Source organism: Mustelus asterias, chromosome 15, assembly GCF_964213995.1.
Source record: "Mustelus asterias chromosome 15, sMusAst1.hap1.1, whole genome shotgun sequence".
Taxonomy (NCBI): domain Eukaryota; kingdom Metazoa; phylum Chordata; class Chondrichthyes; order Carcharhiniformes; family Triakidae; genus Mustelus; species Mustelus asterias.
The window spans coordinates 98,041,678-98,062,364 of NC_135815.1; the positions used below are offsets into that span (position 1 = coordinate 98,041,678).

General features: G+C 45.4%; 1 protein-coding gene across 3 annotated transcripts in view; it reads left to right on the plus strand.

Annotated features, from left to right (window-relative positions):
- The window catches only part of macrod2 (mono-ADP ribosylhydrolase 2), a 937,884-nt gene that overhangs the window by 196,745 nt on the left and 720,452 nt on the right, over nucleotides 1-20,687 (plus strand). The window lies entirely within an intron of this gene.

A 20,687-nucleotide genomic window follows, 5' to 3' on the forward strand; every position in this document is an offset into this window, starting at 1 on the left:
ATAGAAGGAGGCCATTCAGCCCATCGAGTCTGCACCGACCACAATCCCACCCAGGCCCTATTCCCGTAACCCCACATATTTACCCTGCTAATCCCCCGACACTAAGGGGCAATTTAGCATGGCCAATCAACGTAACCCGCACATCTTTGGACTGTGGGAGGAAACCGGAGCACCCGGAGGAAACCCATGCAGACACAGGGAGAATGTGTATACTCCACACAGTCACCCGAGGCCAAATTGAACCTGGGTCCCTGGCGCTGTGAGGCAGCAGTTCTAACCATTGTGCGCGAAAGTAATTTAAGATGATATTTCCGAAAAATTGGAACCGTTATTGCAGTATGTGAAGTTGCAGAAAATGAAGTTGGTAAAAATGCACTTGCAGTGCACACAGTGGGATAACCTTCTTGGAGTGCTTGACAGGATAGATGCTGAAAGTCTGTTTCCTCTGATGGGCGAGTCTAGATCAGCTGGTCATTGTCTCAGGAGAAGGGCTCAGTTATTTTGGACTGAGATGTGGAGTAATTTCTTCACTGAGAGACGTCGTCGGCCTTTGGAATTTTGAAAGCGATGGATACTCAATTGTTGAGTCTATCACAGACTGAGATCAATAGATTCTTGAACACAAGAGAATTATAGGATATAGGGATTTGGTGGAAATGTGGAATTGATGTTGAAGTTCATCCACAGTCATTTTGAGAAGTGGAAGAGGCTCAAGGAGCCAAATGGCCTATTCCTGTTCCTATCCCTTACTTCTTATGTTCTTATAGAATGTGTGGCATACAATCAGGCTATTCAGCTCCATGCCAGTGTTTGTACTCCCCATACGCCTCCTCTCACCCTTCTTCAACTGAACCCATCAACATGACCTTCTAATCCATTCTCCTTCATTTGTTTTTTCAGCTTCCTCTTAAGTGCATCAAAGTTTACCACCTGAACTAGTCTTTTTGGTTGCGAATTTCACATTCTGCCCAGGTTCTGTACACTTTCTCTGGAAACCCTATCAAAAAGATGCCTCAATATTGGAATCGTTGTTGGCCAGGGATTTTGGCTAACTAGATAGTCACCGTGAGCAACTATTGTGATGATAGTTTCTCTTATATTGGGCCTGATCTTACCAGCCACACAGAATTTGCCACCCAGCCAAACCTGCATTCACTGCAGCGGGATGGGAAAATCCCACTGGCGCAAATGGTTGGAAAATTCTGGCCATTGTATGTAGAGTTTGCTATACAGATTGCCTTAACAGCATGTGACATTATCTATATAACAGTGGCACAGTCAGGGTGGCATGGTGGCACAGTAGGGTGGCACGGTGGCACAGTGCTTAGCACTGCTGCCTCACAGCGCCAGGGACCCGGGTTCAATTCCCCGCTTGGGTCACTGTCTGTGTGGAGTTTGCACGTTCTCCCCTATGTTTGCGTGGGTTTCCTCCAGGTGCTCTGGTTTCCTCCCTCTGTCTGAAGATGTGGATGTGCGGATTCGGTTGATTGGCCATGCTAAATTGCTCCTTAATGTCAGGGGGACTAGCAGGGTAAATATGTAGGGCCAAGGGGATAGGAGCTGGGAGGGATTGTGGTCAGTGCAGGCTCGATGACCCGAATGGCCTACTTCTGCACTGTAGGGATTCTATGATTCTATATATAGAACATAGAACATAGAAAGCCACAGCACAAACAGGCCCTTCGGCCCACAAGTTGCGCCGATCACATCCCCACCTCTAGGCCTATCTATAGCCCTCAATCCCATTAAATCCCATGTACTCATCCAGAAGTCTCTTAAAAGACCCCAACGAGTTTGCCTCCACCACCACCGACGTCAGCCGATTCCACTCACCCACCACCCTCTGAGTGAAAAACTTACCCCTGACATCTCCTCTGTACCTACCCCCCAGCACCTTAAACCTGTGTCCTCTCGTAGCAACCATTTCAGCCCTTGGAAATAGCCTCTGAGAGTCTACCCTATCCAGACCTCTCAACATCTTGTAAACCTCTATCAGGTCACCTCTCATCCTTCGTCTCTCCAGGGAGAAGAGACCAAGCTCCCTCAACCTATCCTCATAAGGCATGCCCCCCAATCCAGGCAACATCCTTGTAAATCTCCTCTGCACCCTCTCAATGGCTTCAACATCTTTCCTGTAATGAGGTGACCAGAACTGCGCGCAGTACTCCAAGTGGGGTCTAACCAGGGTCCTATAAAGCTGCAGCATTATCTCCCGACTCCTAAACTCAATCCCTCGATTAATGAAGGCTAGTACGCCTTCTTGACCGCATCCTCCACCTGCGAGGCCGATTTAAGAGTCCTATGGACCCGGACCCCAAGGTCCTTCTGATCCTCTACACTGCTAAGAATGGTACCCTTCATATTATACTGCTGCTTCATCCCATTGGATCTGCCAAAATGGATCACCACACACTTATCCGGGTTGAAGTCCATCTGCCACTTCTCCGCCCAGTCTTGCATTCTATCTATGTCTCGCTGCAACTTCTGACATCCCTCCAAACTATCCACAACACCACCTACAGGGCGGCACGGTAGCACAGTGGTTAGCACTGCTGCTTCACAGCTCCAGGGTCCCGGGTTCGATTCCCGGCTCGGGTCACTGTCTGTGTGGAGTTTGCACATTCTCCTCGTGTCTGCGTGGGTTTCCTCCGGGTGCTCCGGTTTCCTCCCACAGTCCAAAGATGTGCGGGTTAGGTTGATTGGCCAGGTTAAAAATTGTCCCTTAGAGTCCTGGGATGCGTAGGTTAGAGGGATTAGCGGGTAAAATATGTGGGGGTAGGGCCTGGGTGGGATTGTGGTCGGTGCAGACTCGATGGGCCGAATGGCCTCCTTCTGCAGTGTAGGGTTTCTATGTTTCTACCTTGGTGTCGTCAGCAAACTTACCAACCCATCCCTCCACTTCCTCATCCAGGTCATTTATGAAAATGACAAACAGCAAGGGTCCCAGAACAGATCCCTGGGGCACTCCACTGGTCACTGACCTCCATGCAGAGAAAGACCCCTCCACAGCCACTCTCTGCCTTCTGCAGGCAAGCCAGTTCTGGATCCACAAGGCAACAGCCCCTTGGATCCCATGCCCTCTCACTTTCTCAAGAAGTCTTGCATGGGGGACCTTATCGAACGCCTTGCTGAAGTCCATATAGACCACATCCACCGCTCTTCCTTCGTCAATGTGTTTGGTCACATTTTCAAAGAACTCAACCAGGCTCGTAAGGCACGACCTGCCCTTGATTTGATCTATTAAATATGTGTGTACATATAAAATACATAGATATAATATGTAGGGTGTTACAAATATGAAGTTTAGTTTTTGGACTGTCTCTTAAAATGGAGTCATGTGACCTAATCAGAATTATGTTCAACATCAATCGTGGGTGGTTTGGTTGTAAAAGGTTTTACTGCTGGGAAGAAAGCAATGTAAGCAATGACCAGAGTAGTTGTGCTGACGGCAGGTAATCTGTCCATCTCCAAGTCCTGGGTAGGTATTAGGAATGGCATATTTTGTAAATGGTTATATCTTAAACTGTCTATTTATTTCCAAGATAGAATGGAGTTGAGGGTCTAGACAATAGCTAAGTAGAATTTCTACCGAGATAAGAGGCTCATGTGATTCATGTTGTCATGGAGATGGGCTTTGAGTGGGCAAGTGATGTGTTATTGCTTAAATTAACTGATTTGATCTATTAAATATGAGCAGCTTAGCAAATGTAATGGTAGCATGTTAGTGGTCAGTCTTGTTTTACAATTTAGATTGGGTGGAATTTTACAGTCCCGACACTATCAGAAAATGCAATGAGCCATTTAAAATTCCATCGACATTGGCGGGGCTGGAAATTCGCATTGGCAGGAGGGACCATAAAATTCCACTTATTGGGCAGGATTCTCCTGTCCCCCCACCCCTGCGACATGCTTTGCAGCACTGGGACCTTCCAGTGTGTATGATTTTAATCAGGCCACTGAGGTGGGCCTGTTAGAATATGAACTCCCTGATTAAGGGCCAAATTGATGGGCCAACCAGGGAGCCTCATGCTTTGTACTTAACCAGGCGTGTCAGTTCCTCTGGGACTCCTGGTGTAGACTGCTAACTGAAAACACACTGTGTGCTGCTGTCAGACTTGTAAATGAAGGGATTTTGATGAAGGGACTTCTGCCACCAAGGACTTATTACACAGTTCCACCACAGCCAATGGGTTTTCCTGTTGTCCACACCCTCCGCCACTGGGGAACCGGGGGGTGGGGGTGGGGGGGTGGGGGGGCGCAGTGCGAAAATTTTCGGCCATTGTTTTTACAGCCTTGTGTATTGATTCCTTACAGTCTGGAAAGAGGCCATTCAGCCCATCGAGCCTGCACAGCCAACAATCTCATCCAAGCCCTATCCCTGTAACCCCACATAGTTACCTTGCTAATGCTCCTGACACTAAGGGGCAATTTAGCATGGCCTATTAACCTAACCCGCACACCTTTGGAGTGTGGGAGGAAACTGGAGCAATCCGGAGGAAACCCGCGCAGACATGGGGAGAACGTGCAGACGCCGCACAGACAGTAAACCGAGGCCGGAATTGTAAATAGGATAGCTAACAGCTCATTCTTAGGTGTCTCCAGTGCATGGTTAGCCAATCATCCATTATATGTAAAAGTAGAATCCTGAGAGAAACAGACATTCTGACAAAAATTAATTGTTTTTCCTTAATGCAGGAAATTGCCAGTTGCCACATACGTTTGCATGTAATTGCTTCAGTTTAGTATTTTGGTAAATTACTCGATTGTAGCTGAAGTCGTTACACTAAATGAGGTGTGATCATTTCACATTATTGATCTCAAAATGATTTCAGTTTGCTGAATTTCTGTATGTCCTCCATTAAGTTTTAAATTAGAAAAAGGAATTGCAAAAAAATGGATGGCAGAACTGTGCTAATATAATGCATAATTCAAGCATTCTTTGTTCATATTCATGAACGACTGTCTTGAGGAAAAAGTAGAATTATTGTGCGTGGTGCCATTTACACAGAGTGCTGTGATTGTCACACTACTCGTTACCCTGCACCACCTCAAGAGACCCTTGTAATTGAAAAGATGCAGAGAGATGGAAAGTTGTGCTGATATATGTGATGGAAATCAATGATCTACCTGCATTAACATTCTCCCTATCCGCCCCATCCCTAGCTTCTCAAATGCTGACAGAAGTAATAACAATTGACCTTGGATAGTACAGGCATCAGGTATCTAACTTGTGTTTTAAATTAAATCTTAATATATTCTGCAATGGATCTTTTTCTAGGAATGCGGTTATCTGATTATTTACAAGGAAAACTAATCAAGGGGAAGGAAAGGTTGCTTTGTTGATGTCTTGTGCAATGTGTGTGTGGTATGCATACGTGTGTGTTGTATGGATGTGTGTGTGTGTCTGGTGTGCATGTGTGTGTGGTGTGCTTTTGTGCATGTGTACGCATATGTATGTGTGGTATGCATATGTGTGTGTGTGTGGTGTGCCGGTGTGTGGTGTGCCTGTGTGTATGCATGCATGTGTGTGTGATGTGCGTGTGTGTGATGTGCGTGTGTGTGATGTGCGTGTGTGTGATGTGCGTGTGTGTGATGTGCATGTGTGTGTGGTGTGCATGTGTGTGTGGTGTGCATGTGTGTGTGATGTGCATGTGTGTGTGATGTGCATGTGTGTGTGATGTGCATGTGTGTGTGATGTGCATGTGTGTGTGATGTGCATGTGTGTGTGTGATGTGCATGCGTGAGTGTGCATGTGTGTGTGTGTGAGAGTATGTGTGTGTGTGTAAGAACATAAGAACTAGGAGCAGGAGTAGGCCACCTGGCCCCTTGAGCCTGCTCCGCCATTCAATAAGATCACGACTGATCTTTTCGTGGACTCAGCTCCACTTATCCACCTGCCCACTATAACCCTTAATTCCTTTACTGTTTAAAAATGTATCTATCCTTGCCTTAAAAACATTCAATGAGGTAGCCTCAACTGCTTCACTGAGCAGGGAATTCCACAGATTCACAACCCTTTGTGTGAAGAGGTTCCTCCTCAACTCAGTCCTAAATCTGTTTCCCCTTATTTTGAGCCATGCCCCCTAGTTCTAGTTTCACCAACCAGTGGAAAGAACCTCCCTGTTTCTATCTTATCTATTCCCTTCATAATCTTATATGTTTCCATAAGATCTCCCCTCAGTGTGTGTAAGAGCGTGTGAGAGTGTGTGTGTATGCTTGTGTAGTATGTGTGGTCACAGAAACTAATAAACCTTCACGTGCTGTTTGAAGACAGATCTTGCCCATTGATAATAAAAGGAAGCCACAAATCTGAGCTATTGATTTGTTCTCAGTTACATTGCTATATCAACTGAAGGCAAAACATAGACTTTACAAAAGGTGAGATAAGTGGGTGGTGGAAGTCATTATTGGACAGGCAGATGCATCAAAATCACCCAACATTTGAATCAATGAGACAATCTGTTGAAACTGAGAGAGTTTCTCTTCAATTCCGTTGTAGCCATTTCAGGTTTTAGTTATATCAGTCAGGATTCCGAGATCAATGCAAACAGCAGAGAAAACATCTTGGGCAAAGCTGACCTTCCCATTCACTGAGCAAACCCATCTCGGAAGTGCTTAAAATTGTGCCGGCCATTCTCAGAAACTGCAGCTAACATTCATGCAGTTGCTATCGACTTGCCATTAAGGTGGATGGAAACGTGGAGGGCATCCAGTATGAGGAACCAGCACCTTATCACTGACCCTACAGCAGAGGACCACGGCTTCAACCTTCCTCGGAGAGAGTGGACAGCGCTCAACTGAATCCACACTGGGCATGGACAAGGTGATTTCTTGGCTCCATAAGTAGAAGATGAAGGATGAGCTAAAATACGATTGTGGCCATGAGCCCTAGATCATGGGTAACCTGCCCACTAAGATCTGTAGTGCGAGGCACCCCTTTCCTCCAACCAAAAGAGAAAATTCAGGAAAATCTCAGCAGGTCTGGCAGCATCTGTTGGGAGAGAAAAGAGCTGACGTTTCAAGTCCCGATGATGGTTTGTCAAACCTCTTTCCTCCGTTTGGCCTCCCGGGAGGCCATCAAATCTCTCATCAAACTAGATATCCCAGGCTGAACATTTCCCATCAGACAGAAGGAGTCCTACCAACATGTGAAACTCGCACTCCTAGATGGATCAGGGAAGAAAACACTGAAATATCAAACTGCCACAGTACCGTATGGAAATGAGACTCCAAAACTAACAGCGCAGATGTGACAAGTGTGATATTGTGTTTGAAATTTTGCATTGCTTGTTTATTTTGCTGTGTGCTCTGAGTGAATAGATTGGATCTCTCATACTCACGTCTGTATGAGAGGCAACACAAAAATATACAGCAAAGTGTTGATGTTGGATGGAAACCCTGGCAGGGCCTTTCCAAATAAGGAATGGTGTTTTAATGCATAATAGGTGCTGCATTTACTTAGAAAATAGGAGCCAGCGGAGGCCATTTGATGCTTTGAGCCTGGTCCCGCGCCATTCAGTATGATCATAGCTGATCATCCAATTCAACAGCCTGTTCCTGCCTCCCCCCTATATCCTTTGATCTCTTTAGCCCCAAGAGCTATATCTAACTCCTTGAAAACATACAATGTTTTGGCCTCAACTGCTTTCTGTGGTAGTGAATTCCACAGGTTCACCACTCTCTGGGTGAAGAAATTTCTCCTCACCTCAGTTCTGAAAGATTTACCCTGTATCCTTAGACTGTGACCCCTGGTTCTGGACTCCCCCACCATCGGGAACAGCCTTCCTAAATCTACCCTTTCTAGCCCTGTTAAAACTTTATAAGTTTCTATGAGACCCCTCCCACTCATTCTTCTGAACTCCAGCGAATATAATCCTAACCGACTCAATCTCTCCTCATACGTCAGACCAGGTTTACCAGGAATCAGCCTGGTAAACCTGCGTTGCACTCCCTCTAGAGCAAAAACATCCTTCCTCAGATGAGGAGACCAAAACGGCACACAATATTCCAGTGTGCCCTCACCGAGGACCCTGTATAATTGCAGCAAGACATCCTGCTCCTATACACACGTTACACAAACAGGAGTTCCAATTCCTACCTCAGGGATGGTTCATGTGTTTTGGGTTATCGACTTTCAGCGGAAAAAAAACATCCTCTCGTTGCTTCTTTTGATTTTTGATGTGCAATTAACTCAATGAAATCACTAAAATGACAAATAAAAGAATTTTTAAAATCACACTTGGATCTTTCCTGTGCCCAACCAAGTGAGAGGCATTGGCACCCATGAAGCAATGAATGCTAAAAGGCAACATGTAATTACCCATTAGAACTCGCTGGGTTTCTCCCGCATAGCCCAAGTGTTGAATCCTCCTGTGATACAGACGGACAAAACGACCAATCCTGGATCTTGGAAGACTTGGCATTGCAAACTAATCTAAAAATGGATTGTAGTAAACGCAAATACTTAGATGATTTATTGCATTTAAAAAAGTTATAGTTAAAGTTTATTTATTAGTGTCACAGGTAGGCTTACATTAACATTGCAATGAAGTTACTGTGAAAATCCCTAGTTGCCACACTCTGGTGCCTATTTGGGTATACTGGGGAGAATTTAGCATGGCCAATGCACCCAACCAGCACATCTTTCGGACTGTGGGAGGAAACCCGAGCACCCGGAGGAAACCCACGCAGACACGGGGAAAACGTGCAGACTCCTCACAGACAGTGACCCAAGCCGGGAATCGAACTTGGATCCCTGGTGCTGTGAGACAGCAGTGCTAAAGCTATGAATAGTATAACCTACCATATTTTACCACAAGTTGGGACGTCTTTCTACTGCACTGTAGTTTACAGTAATGTATCTTTGATGTCACATATGTACTTGTTTACAGTTGAAATGCACATTCTTCAGCAGAGTGTGTGCTACATTGGAGTGTCTGAGAGAATGACATTGGCAGTTGAGTAAGCTTAATGGGTGTGAACATACAAAATTGACAAATAGCAAAGGACCAGTTAGTCCATCAAGTCTGCTCCACACACATGACAGCTGGAGTATCATGAGTAGCACCTCCCTCTGTTCCTGCAGCCATGTAATCTCCTGGGATATGCAAATAAAAATGAGCCCATGGCCACTCAAGGATAAGATACTCTGGGAAATTATCCTCCGGCTCCTTCAACTGATTGCACCCAGTTCAGGAGTGGTTCGCACTGCTGTCCCACAGCACCAAGGACCCGGGTTCAATTCCGGCCTCAGGTCACTGTCTACGCGGAGTTTGTACTTCTCCCCGTGTCTGCATAGGTTTCCTCCGGGTGCTCCAGTTTCCTCCCACAGTCTGAAAGACGTGTGGGTTAGGTTGATTGGCCATGCTAAATTGCCCCTTAGTGTCAGGGGGACTTGCAGGGTAAATATGTGGGGTTACGGGGATAGGGCCAGGGTGGGATTGTGGTCGGAGCAGACTTGATGGGCCAAATGGCCTCCTTCTGCACTGTAGGGATTCTATGATCACATTGACTCTGTGCCCTCTGTTTTCCCACTTAGTTTCTGGGTGATGCACTGTCCTAATCGGGAACCTTGCTCTTTTCTTGCAGTTGATGCAGAGTCGGCAACACCCATTGCACCAGCTGCTCACTCAGTGCCCAAGAAGAGCCCAACATTCAGTCTATTTCTGCTCCCCCCTGGAGGCCTCACCTGCTTGTTCGAGTGGATGTAACAGAAGCCAAGGCACTATATCAAAGCAGAGCAGTGCGTTTAACCTGGCATCCTGCCCAATATTTATCCCTCAATCAACTTGGCAAAAAAACCCAGATCACAGAATCTTTACAATGCAGAAGAGGCCATTTGGCCCATCTAGACTGCACTGACTCTCTGAAAGATCATTCCACCTAGTCCCACTCCCCTGCCTTATCCCTGTAACCTTGCACATTCTTTCATTTCAGATAGCAATCCAATTCCTTTTTGAATATCTGCTTCCACCACCCTCTCAGGAAGTTTGTTCCAGCCTCCAAAAACCCTCTGGGTGAAAAATGTTCTCCTCGCATCACTTTTTACTCCTTTTGTCAATTATTTTGAATCTGTGCCCTCTGTTTCCTGATACTCTCCTGGGTGGTCATGATCACATTTCTACTTCTGGGAGTTTGCTGTGTGCAAATTGGCTGCTGTGTCTCCTACATTACAACAGTGGCTACAATTCAGAAGTATTCCATTGGCTGTAAAGTGCTTTGAGACCTCTGGAGATTGTGCAAAGCACTATGTAACCCCCTGCTGACCACTATATGGGGCTACTATTTAAATATTCAATCGACAGGATCCCGAATTCCTAGCCGTTGATGTTGATTTGGCTAATTCCCTGTTTACCCATAAATGTCAGTACTGTAAGTCGGAATATCAAAAATAAATTTAATAACACATATCATTAACAGACATAAAACCGTTGGTGCACATATGGGGAAACTCATCCTCTGTAACACATTCGTAGATACTGATCCAGTTGGACTGTATAGTCCCCACCAGTTACTCATGACACCCACACACAGTCCAGGAGAGACACACCTGTGGAAGATGATGCCGCAGGAGGCAGAGGTGCCACGAGCTATCCGTGCAGCAACTTAGGTCGAGTGCGCTGAATGCTGTCCTCCTCGGCAGTAATGAAAAGAACAGGCAGGGGAACGCCTGGCTGCCTCTCGCTCCAAACCGAATTCTCCCTGCCTGGAAAAAACTCTCTCTCTTCAGCTCTGCACCTTCAGCTCTCTGCCTCTCCAGCTCTGCTTCTCTCTCTGCACTGCTTCACTTCCTGGCGCCTTTTTTTTTTCTCCCGCCCCCAGAGCAATCCCATTGGCCCAGCCCACATCACTCAACCAACAGCATCCTGTTCACAGCAACCACCCGGCAAACAGGACACTGAAGCCCACCAGGGACAAAGAACACTGGTAACTGTCTTCCCCACAAATTTTCCTCAGTCCCTTACAACTATATAAATGCAAGTCTTTCTTTTTTAAATACCCATCTATTCAAATGCCAATAAAGCAAGCAAGTATAATGGATCTATCTGCCCAAGTTTATCACTTTGTGATCATTGGATTGATCAGTTTACCTTGCAAATTAAGCTGGGTATTTGCTGTGTTTGTGCTGTGTGCCATTGATCGCCTGTGCACCACTGAAACTTGGAACCCTTATACATTCAAATCTTTGGCATGAAAAAAAAATCCCATTTCCAGTTAAGGGGCATGAATGAAAAAGCTCCGTTTAAAAAAAGTTGACTGCAATTATCCTGAGAGGGCGAGGCAAATGTAATCATCTTATTGTGAGATATGTAATACTTTAAAAAAATAAAAAAATGTCTACTTTTTATAAAAACTTATTTTGGTCATGAGGAAGCAATGGCCGAGTGGTATTATCGCTAGATTATTAATGCAGAAACTCCGCTAATGTTCTGGGGACCTGGGTTCGAATCCCACCATGGCAGATGGTGGAATTTGAATTCAATAAAATAAATATCTGGAATTAAGAATCTACTGATGACCATGAAACCATTGTCGATTGTCAGCAAAACCCATCTGGTTCAGTAATGCCCTTTAGGGAAGGAAATCTGCTGTCCTTACTAGGTGTGGCCTACATGTGACTCCAGAGCCACAGCAATATGGTTGACTCTCAACTGCCCTCCAAGGGCAACTAGGGATGGGCAATAAATGCTGGTCAGCCAGCGACACCCACGTCCCACGAAAGAATAAAACAAAGATGGGGAAATTTGAATTCAATAAAAGATATCTGGAATTAAGAATCTACTGATGACCATGAAAACCATTGTCGATTGTCGGAAAAAACCCATCTGGTTCACTTATGTCCTTTAGGGAAGGAAATCTGCCGTCCTTACCCGGTCTGGCCTACATGTGACTCTAGAGCTACAGCAGTATGGTTGACTCTCAACTGCCCTCCAAGGGCAACTAGGGATGGGCAATAAAAGCGGGTCAGCCAGCGACACCCACGTCCCACGAATGAATAAAGAAAAATTGGTCAATAGAAATTTCAGTTACTTAGGAGCAACGTGGTTGAATGGAATTTGTTTTCCCCCCAGAAAATGTTTTGAGTGATTTGTGGGAACGCGACAATAAAGTAATGCACTTTACATTGAGTTGTGATTGAGCTGTCGTGAGATTAACAGTGATAGTCCTATTAGGTAGTCACCGATTGGTGTTACAGGGAAATGTGAAATGTAAGTGTACATCGCAGTCACTGTTGGAAAGCTTTGTAAGGCAGATTTCATTGTACTATATATTAGATTTATTCTTTGCAAAGTGCCAAGGGAGAAATCCTTCAGCAAAAGCCATCAGCCTTGCATTATTGAAGTTCAAGGAATAGTGAAGATAAGTTTGTGAGTCTGAGGAGGAGTTTGGAAAGAGTTAACACCCGAAGTAATTTTTTTTGCAAAAATATTCATAAAATCTCTGAAAGAAACATTACAAAAACATTTCAAATTGTTATAACAGTAAAGAGTAATGATATTCATATCTTCATGAGAACATTACACACATTTCAATATTTTCATTATGGAAAATACAATTCTTTTCAGACTATGTACATTGATAATGTTGAAATCTGCGGTGCTCCTATACAGTTACATATGGTTAGAATTAAGCTTAAAACGTTTGTTTATTAGTGTCACAAGTCGGCTTACATTAACACTGCAATGAAGTTACTGTGAAAATCCCCTAGTCGCCACACTCCGGCGCCTGTTTGAGTACACCGAGGGAGAATTTACCGTGGTCAATGCACCTAACCAGCACGTCTTTCAGACTGTGGGAGGAAACTGGAGCACCCGGAGGAAACCCATGCAGACACGGGGAGAACGTGCAGACTCCGCACAGACTGTCACCCAAGCCGGGAATTGAACCCAGGTCCCTGATGCTGTGAGGCAGCAGTGCTAACTACTGTGCCACCCATGTTTGAGTGGTTTTACATGGTTACTAGCCCCTCAGTCTACGTTGGCTGAAAGGACTTACACAGTGGCTTTTCCTCATAGCGCCTTGACTGCCCCAAGCTCAAGTGCGTCCCTCAGCACGTAGTCCTGGACCTTGGAACGTGCCAGTCTGCAACACTCAGCTGAGGACAATCCTTTGCACTGGAAGATCGACAAGTTTCAGGCAGACCAAAGAGCATCTTCCACCAAGTTGATGACCTCCAGCAGCAGTTGATGTTTGTCTTTGTGTGCATCCCCGGGAACAGCCCGTAGAGCACAGTCGTGGCGGGGTGACTTTTTCTCGATGCGCGGGCAGGCTGGAACCTGTCCTGGGCCCCAAAGAGCTTGAAGATGTGGAACTGCACATGTGTAGTCCACTCCCGACCTGTCCATGCACAGAAAGTCCGATGTCCGTCAGGGGTCCCCAGCCATTGAGCTCAACGCTAAGGTAGGTTTGGCTTTTGGATCATCTCCTAAAACTCGAATAGCTTTGTGGAACACTATTTCCCTTTCATAAAACCATCTCGACCCTCACAAATTATACTGTGACTTTCTAAGTGTCGTGTTAGAGATCTTATGTCATGATGGGTGGCAAATCTCCTGGCCCTGGGTTCAAGTCTCACTTCAAGGCTAAATGGCCAGCGAAGGTGTGTTCATCACGCAGGCAAAAGAGGTGGGTATCAACTTGTAAACACTTCCAATATGAATGGCAGGCAAAAAGAGCGGGAGAGTTTCCTGGTCAGTTGTGGAAAGACCTCTACCATCACTGTTCATAGCTCTGGGCGGACTACGACACGCATGTAAGTGTATGTTGCTAGAGAAACTCTGACTTTTTTTTATTCATTTGTGGGACATGGGCATCGCTGGCTGGGCCAGCATTTATTGCCCATCCCTAGATGCCCTTGAGAAGGTGGTGGTGAGCTGCCTTCTTGAATCGCTGCAGTCCACGTGCTGTGGGTTGACCCACAATGCTGTTAGGGAGGGAATTCTGGGATTTTGACCCAGCAACTGCGAAGGAACGGCGATATATTTCCAAATCAGGATGGTGAGTGGCTTGGAGGGGAACTTGCAGGTGGTGGTGTTCCCAGGTATCTGCTGCCCGTGTCCTTCTAGCTGGGAGTGGTTGTGGGTTTGGAAGGTGCTGTCTAAGGATCTTTGGTGAATTGCTGCAGCGCATCTTGTAGATAGTACACACGGCTGCTACGGTGGTGTAGCAGCACACCTGAGCATCGGTGGTGGAGGGAGTGGATGTTTGTGGATGTGGTGCCAATCAAGTGGGCTGCTTTGTCCTGGATGGTGTCAAGCTTCTTGAGTGTTGTTGGAGCTGCACCCATCCAGGCAGGTGGGGAGTGTAGAATCATAGAATTCCTACAGTGCAGAAAGAAGCCATTTGGTCCATCAAGCCTGCAAAGACAATCCCAACCGAGTCCTATCCCTACGTATTTACCCTGCTCGGACCTCTGACATGTAGGGATATGGGGGTAGGGCCTGGGTGGGATTATGGTCGATGCAGACTCGATGGGCCGAATGGCCTCTTTCTGTACTGTAGGGTTTCTATGACATTAAGCGTCAATTTAGCATGGCCAATCAACCTAACCTGCATATCTTTGGAGTGTGGGAGGAAACCAGAGCACCCGGAGGAAACCCATGTAGACAGGGGAAGAATGTGCAAACTCCACATAGACAGTCACCCAAGGCCAGAGTTGAACCCGGGACCCTGGCACTGTGAGGCAGAAGTGCTAACCACTGTGCCACTGGGATGGACCGGTTGGCTCATTGGTTGGATGGCTGATATAGATCATATTATAACCTGCAGATCCCTGTTCTGGCCTGGGTGAATTCGGGACCTGGCTCCTTGCCCTACCCGTGGTGGAGGTCGTGGCCCTGTGAGTCAGAACTGCCTTCAGGCAGAGAGCTGAAGAAGACGGGTCTTATGCCCACTTCCTGAATAATGGATTCCAGCATTTTCCCGAAGACCTTTTTAAAACAACTGGCTCGCCTTCAGCTGAATTATTGAGCCCAATTTTGGGCACCACACTTGAGGAAAGTTGCGAAGGCATTGGAGAGCGTGCAGAAAACATTCTTTGGAATGAATTTGAGGATGAGAGACTTCAGTTACAGCGATAGATTGGAGAAGCTGGAACTGTTTTCCTTGGAGAAATGAAGGTTGAGAGGGGATTTGATAGAGGTGATCAAAATCATGAGGGGGCTGGACAGAGCAGACTGGGAGGAGCTGTTCCCCGCTGGTGCAAAGTTCAAAAAGCAGAGGACGCTGATTTCAGGTGAATGGCGAAAGAACCAAAGGCGATGCGAGGACTCTACGCAGCGAGTGGTTTAGATCTGGAAGGCACTTCCTGAGAGTGTGGTGATGGCAGATTCAATTATGGCTTTCAAAGGGGAATAGTACAGATTTACAAGACAGAGAGCGAAAATGGTGGCACTCGTAGAGAGCTGTCATAGACATGATTGGCTGAATGGCCTCCTCCTGTGCTGTAACCATTCCATGATTCTATGGTAGGTGTCAGGCTAACTGGCCCGTAGTTTTCTGATTTCTCTGTCCCGTCTTTCTTGATGGCAGGTGTTACATTTGCTGCCTTCCAGGCAACTTAGACCACCACAATGACGGGTGTCAGTGCTGAAGGTACATACTTCACAAATGTTATGGTTCAGGTCAGAAACTCCAAAGTGTGGTATGCAGCCCGCCTGAATAATACGTTTTGCACTTTGAATTTGGCTAGGATAAGCATGAGATGTTTCACCTCAGGACCCACTAGAGAGCTTTTATCAAACAAAGTTTATTTAAGAATATAGTCAACATGTATCAAAAAAAAACCCAATAACTTTTATCAATTTCAAACAAAAACAACACAACCACGATAATATATAACCCTTAACAAATATCTCTTAAATGTTCCAATCAAACAAAAACTTCCCATAGACAAAAACCCTTTCCATAGGTTTAACACAGCAAAGTCTAATGCTCACGTGATCCTGGAACTGAGTCCTTTGGTTGGAAAATTGAAACTCTGGCTTCTCAGCCTTGTAACTGCTAGCAGCCCTCTGGATACTCTCAGAACAGTTTGAAGTCAGAACAGATCCCAGAACACCAGGGAGAGACTCTGGTCAAGCCACCAACTGTAGATTTTCTAATTCAGGAAGGTAAGAAGCCTTGCTTTCAGCTAATCAGCAGAATTTTAAAAAAAAATAGGGAGAGAGAGAGAGAGAGAAACACTTCTTTTCAGCTTGATGTCCCTTCTATAACTAAACCGCTGCCAGCCAAAACAGAAAACAAAACCTTAAATTCACTAGGAAGGAAAATAAACTGTCCAAAAACACATGACCTTCCTCCTAACAATGCAGGGTCATAAAACATCCCAGAGTAAAAATAAACAAACCCCATTTAAACTACTGAAGGAGCAATAAAAGGACTTCTCCAGCCAATTTCATAAGTTCATAAGATATTGAAGCAGAATTAGGCCATTTGGCTCATTGAGTCTGCTCCACCATTCGATCATGGCTGATAGAATCCATAGAATTCCTACCGTGCAGAAGGTGGCCATTCAGCCCATCATGTCTGCACCAACAACAATCCCACCCAGGCCCTATCCCCGTAACCCCATATATTTACCTCGCTAATCGCTCTAACCTATGCTTCTCGAGACACTAAAAGGCAATATAGCATAGCCAATCAACCTAACCCGCACATTTTTGGACTGTGGGAGGAAATCGGAGCACCCGGAGGAAACCCATGCAGACACGGGGAGAATGTGCAAACTCCACACGGACAGTTACCCAAGCCGGGAATCGAACGCGGGTCCCTGGAGCTGTGAGGCAGCAGTGCTAACCACTGTGCCACCGTGGGGATGAGGATATGCTCAGCTCATCCCCATTTTCCTGCCTTTTCCCCATAACCCTTCAACCCATTACCAATTAAAAATGTCTAACTCCTCCTTAAATTCACTCACAGTCCCAGCATCCACTGCACTTTGGAGTAGTGAATTTCACTCGGCACCAAAGATATCAGCTGAGGCTGGGAGAGCGGCAGAGAACATGATTTTTAAAAAAATCCTTAAAGGTGCACTAACGTCACACAAATTACTCACTAAATTGTCTTTTCATACTTGCACTGTAGTTCTTGCTTCACAATGTCAGTCTGGGTCAATAAACTGCCCTTGATTTGATATTTTTATCTTGCACAACTGTTGGAGAGCTTTAAATTGCATCCGTACATTCTGATGCTTTGCATTGCTCTGGATTTAGGCAATGTATGAACTTGATTTGAAGTGTGGCAGTTTTATTTTCATTGTCTGTCGCTCTGTGATTTTCTTTGTGCTTTCCAAAAGGCTGCCAAAGAAATTGAAGATTAAACTGTCAAAGCTCCTATTTTGGACAAAACTGTCATATGCTTAGTTATTTAAATGAGCTGAGTCTGAGCAGGAACAGAACTATCCGTGAATGTGGTTTCTTTGTTGACTTAGAACAGATAACAGATTGCTTTCGGAGGATTTATTGCAGCAAAAATCTCTTTTGAGGTTTAAGGAATTTACATAGCTTGGAAATTTCTGTTTATTATGGACTATACAACTCAACAAACTTACCACATAATCTTGCATAATATTTGCAATGCAAAAAGAGGCCATTTGGCCCAACAGGCCCATGCTGGGAATTACCATAAGACCATAAGATATAGGAGCAGAATTAGGCCATTCGGCCCATCGAGTCTGCTCCACGTACCAACTGACTCAAGAACAGCTTCTTCCCTGTTGCCATCAGACTTTTGAATGGACCTACCTCACATTAAGTTGATCTTTCTCTACACCCTAGCTATGACTGTAACACTACATTTTGCACTCGCACCTTTCCTTCTCTATGAACGGTATGCTTTGTCTGTATAGCGCGCAAGAAACAATACTTTTCACTGTATTCCAATACGTGACAATAAATCAAATCAAATCAATCATGGCTGATAAGTTTGTCAACCCCGTTCTCCCGCCTTTTCCCTGTAACCTTTGATCCCCTTACCAATCAAGAACCTGTCTTAAATATACTCAATGACCTGGCCACCACAGCCTTCTGTGGCAATGAATTCCATAGATTCAGTATTCTGTAAGTTTTAATGAGATCCCCCCTCATCCTCCATCGAGTACAGACCCAGAGCCCTCAAATGATTTACATTCCACAAAAACCTCCTCCTGTCCTTCATTGTGCCCCATCAACATCCCACGATTTGCTTTCTTGCTCATGAGTTTACAAAGCTTCCCCTTAAATGCACCCGTGTTATTCATCTCAACTTATCCTTGTGGCTGTGAGTTCCACGTTCTAAACGCTCTCTCTCGAGTAAAGAACTTGCACTGAATGTCCTGATATTATGCTAGATGTTCGACTTCTCTGCACCTCCACCATTAAGTCCTGCAGCACCTGAGGCATCTCGCCAGGATTTCTACTTTATTCTCAGATTCTCACCTCCCCCACAGATCGCGGGATGACATTCCTGATGCTCTGGAAGAAACAGAAATGCTGTGGACCCATGGCTTTTTCCCCATGGCTCTTAACCATCCTCTGGCCTAGTTAAACCACTCTGTTGTATTTAAGAAGGCATTGTTGGCAACTAGGGGTGGGCAATCAATGACGGCCTTATCCAAAGCCAGTGAACAGGTCAAAGAAAAGTCCCTGAAACCAATCTGCAGTCTTACCATATCCTTGGCCCCTTTCCACACCGCATGGATCTCATGGCTGTCTCCATCGCTTGAAGCTGAAGAAGACATATCTTATGCCCACTTCCTTAATTACGGGTTCCAGTATTTTCCTGATGACCCTTTTAAATCAACTGGCTCGCCTTCAGCTGGATTATTGAGCCCAATTTTGAGGAAAGCTGTGAAGGCATTGGAGAGCGTGCAGAAAACATTCTTTGGAATGAATTTGAGGATGAGAGACAAAGATCAATTGGAGAAGCTGGGACTGTTTTCTTTGGAGAAGTGAAGGTTGAGAGAGGATTTGATAGAGGTGTTTAAAATCATGAGAGGGCTGGACAGAGCAGACTGGGAGGAGCTATTCCCCGCTGGTGCAAAGTTCAAAAAGCAGAGGACACTGATTTCAGGTGAATGGCGAAAGAACCAAAGGCGATGCGAGGAGAAATATTTATCCCTTGTGGTATAACATTTTGCTTAGCGCCCTGTTCTTTGAGAACCTCTGACTCACTGGTGCGCAACACTTGGGAGACTTGCTGAGTAACAAGACTTTAAAACCAAAGTAATTTGCAAAATATATTTGAGCTTTTATGTTGTTTATCCTTTGGCAACAAGGGCAAGCCTCTTTTTAAAATTCTCCGATGATATGGTTGGCTTTGCCAATATGACCTGAGCCCTAAGCCGGGAGGGATTGGAGGCTTCTGTGTTGGGAGCATTTGTCAGGATGGAAACTCTTTAACGTGCACCTCCAGGCCCTGTAACCACAATGACAGCAGCTTGTGGTGACATGTTGCCTTTGATGTAGAAAATGGTCTCAAGGCATTTTACCAATAACATTATCATTAAGAATATTTTTGACACTGAAACGCAGAAGGAGATATCACGATGAATGAATGAAAGCTTGGCCAAAGAGGCAGGATTTATGGAGAGAGCGTTAAAGAGGCTTAGAGGCGCAAGGAGGGAATTCCAGATCTTGAGGCCCAGGCACCTGGAATAGAATACACATAGGATGGGATTTTCTGGCCGCACTCGCCCCAAGGCCAAACATTCCAGCCCGAGGTCAATGGACCGTTGCATGGTCCGTCCCCAGCCCGGACGAAGGAGCAGCGCTCCGAAAGCTCGTGATACCAAATTAACCTGTTGGACTTTAACCTGGTGTTGTGAGACTTCTTACTGTGCCCATCCCAGTCCAATGCTGGCATCTCTACATCATCACAAGGCTAAACAGACAACTGAAAGTAATCTACTGCTTCATTATAAGCCCCACACTAACTGAGGAACCTGTGCTAAGGCGTGCAGGCATCAACAGTCGCCTCAATGACTTGACAGGGCAAAGGTCGTGAGCATCTAATACTGCCAGGCGCCCCAAACATGATTTTTCATGATGAAGGAGCAGCGGTCCGAAAGCTCGTGATACCAAATTCACCTGTTGGACTTTAACCTGGTGTTGTGAGACTTCTTACTGTATCCTTGTGAGTCTGAGCGTTTATTAGACGATACATTGAGCACTGTCGCGACGGTTGTGCCAAAAAACATTGGTTTACAAGTGGATTAACAGAATAAAACACTCGCTTCCAACCTAATAAAGATGGTTCAACTGAATAAAGGTTGTAGTCGATGGAGTGATATTGTCCAGTCATATAGATGGGCGGGTGCAGAATGTCGATGTGCATATATGAACGTGCTGGTGGGATAAAGTCAAAAGCGATGTTGTAAAGTCATTGTAAAGGGTTGTCGATTTATAAATGACATAAATGCTATTCATTGTAACTCAACATCACAAAGTCGAGGACTGCCTGTAGATTTTGTTTACAGTAAAGGTCTTAAAACTACAGCTCTCGCAGTTCATTATTTCGGTTGCTTGGAAATTAAAATCATACAGTGCAGAAGAGGCCCTTCAGCCTATCAAACCTGCACCGACGTGTGAGAAACAGCTGAACTCCCACCTAATCCCATCTACCAGCACTTGGCCCATAGCCCTGAATGTTGTGACGTGCCAAGTGCTCATCCAGATACTTTCTAAAGGATGCGAGACAACCCGCCTCCA